We start from the raw sequence: 2,614 nt of genomic DNA on the forward strand, positions 1-2,614 counted from the left end.
AAAATATAAAAATAATAATAATTTAAGTACTAGTGTACATAACTACATCCAAGTTATGGTTTTGCATTTTAATTCTTTCTCTGGTAATCTCTTGAACAAAGAAATATTGTGACACTGTGGCTGAGTAAAAGGCTTATATTTGAACCTCACCTCTATCTTTTTCTGTCTTTCTTTCTCTCTCTCTTCTTTTTCTTCTCCTCCCACTCCTTCCCCTCCCCCTCATTCTCCACCTTCTTCCTCTTCTCTTTCTCCTCTTCCTCCTCCTCCTCTTCTTTCTTCTTCCTTTTTTGGCACCTATACAACTCCACCCCCTTAGAAAACTCAGAGAAACTAAGGGAAAGAGACAGAGAGAAGAGACACCACAGAAGCACTCCGTGGCTTGTGAAGCTTCCATTGTGCACAGCGTTCCAAGATGCATTACCAGGGACTCTTAAACTCAGGTCCCTGAGCATGGTAAAGCGAGATGCCTCCTGTCCCTGAACCCCAGCTGTAGTTATGTGTTTGATGCCTTCACGTCCCATCATTACATAAAACAGAGTAAGTGAAAGGAAAGTAAATGAGTGCTAAGTATTTAGAACAAGGACTGGCATGTAGCAAGTGCTACACAGATATTTGGTGTCAGTGTGTATGTGGACACAAGGCCAAAGTTCCTTTATGTGTGTTACACCTTCTCAGTGCTTTGGTGTTGACTCATCTGATTTAACTGACTAACTCAAGAACACGAGATTAGTCCTCAGACAGACCAGGTTCAATCCAAGTTAAATCACTAATTCCTTCACCCTGAATATATCAATCAGCTTTGGGGTCTCAGTTTTCTCTGTTTATAAAATGGGAATTAAAAGTTTTGTTCTGTGTATACCATAGAGTTATCCTGCTACTCATTTTAATAAAATGTGTTGTGTGTGTGTGTGTGTACAATGCATAAATTATTAGGTAAATGAAAGACATGAAATTAGCTTAGTCTTAATGAAATCACCTTCTAAGGGTCTGTCTCCAGAAGAATCCTGTTCGTAGATCTTTTGCTAAGCAGATAATGCTATCATAAAAACATGCTGTAGAGGGATCCTTGATCTTTTCAAACTAGGAGCTGTTTCTCTTTGTCTTATATGGGGCAAATGGTGAGTTCACAGCTTTACATAGCTGTGCTTTGGAGCATCCAAGGGTTAGCTAGCAGTGATATAGACACACCAGTTTAATGCACAGGAATCTAGGTAGAATCAAAAGAACCAAAGAGCATTGGAACCAGGACACAATTCACTAGACAGAGTATGAGCCTTACCATGCATGAGGGCCTGTGTGCAAGACCTGGCACCATATGGAAATACCATGAATGGCAGTGGGACAGTAGAAATGCACTGGCCTATCTCCTCTTTCTTCCTCTCTTCTGCTCTCCTCTCTCTAACTAGAACAGTTAGACCAGGAATGCCACTCTGTGGAATTACATGTGCAAAGGCCCTGAGTTGATTTCCTAGTGCAGCATTTTTTTTTCCCCAAAATGATACCGTTATGGAGACATTTACTTTAGGTGCTATTTCCCACTAGAGGAGACACACTTTAGTTTTGGTATTATTTCAGTCATTTACAAGCTTATTAACGTATTCTCTCTGTCTCTCTGTCTCTCTCTCTCCCTCATGAAAGTTGTAATGATTAAGAGACCTAATAGAGGATTTGATAATGGGACTCAAAGAGATAATTTCATAAACTTAGTAGGTCAGTATGTTTTTATTACTCCCCTCATTGATGTCTTTCAAATTACATCATTTTAGTCTAAAAATGTATGGACACCAGTGTCTTCAAGTTTTGACTCACCTGTTCCTTCAACACTAGAGACAATACTCCAGAGTCCTGACTTGTACTGAAAAAAAAAAAAAACACTCTTCTATTTCCTCCCCCACTGACCAGAAGAGTTCCTTCCCAGGAACATACTTTGCAATGTGTTCCTCATCTACATAAAATGTACTGTAAAATAGTAACTCTTGGCAGCTTTGCATGGCTCTCATTACAGTCTCTCTCCCTTTGGGAGAAAGCATACCCTGTTTATTATTTGTGTCCCAAACAGTCTTCACAGAAACACACTTCCAGTTAGAGTGACTATCGACATTAAAGTCACCACAGATCAGAAAAAGGAAACAGTAGAATGTGAGAAGGAAAAAAGCGCAGGTTTTCTAACCAGTGATATTCCCATTCCCTAAGCAATGGTGTGCCCTGAACCCTAACTTCCTTAACCCATAGAAGAGGGCTAGGAGCATGCATTACATGAGCTTACTACATGTGATAACTCACGAGGATTACATCTGTTAGGTTTTGCTTAGTGGTTTTTCAGAACACCTTTCTATCTAACTCACAAATCTAAGGGTTTGCAGCCTGGGCTGAGCTCAGAAGTTACACATCAACTACACAATATTCAACTGATCAAAATAAATCACAAATCCAGTCCAGATACAAAAAGTGAAGAAATTGATTCTACCCTTTGATGAGAGTTGCTTCAAAGTTTTGTGGCAATTCTTTTTAAATTTTACCATACATAATAAATCCAAAGCACCTAGTCTTTGGCCAGAGAGATAGAGTAGCATAGTGCATCAGACTTGCATGACTGGAACCAGAAAGATTCCCA

Source organism: Erinaceus europaeus, unplaced genomic scaffold (genome assembly GCF_950295315.1).
Source record: "Erinaceus europaeus unplaced genomic scaffold, mEriEur2.1 scaffold_463, whole genome shotgun sequence".
Lineage (NCBI taxonomy): Eukaryota > Metazoa > Chordata > Mammalia > Eulipotyphla > Erinaceidae > Erinaceus > Erinaceus europaeus.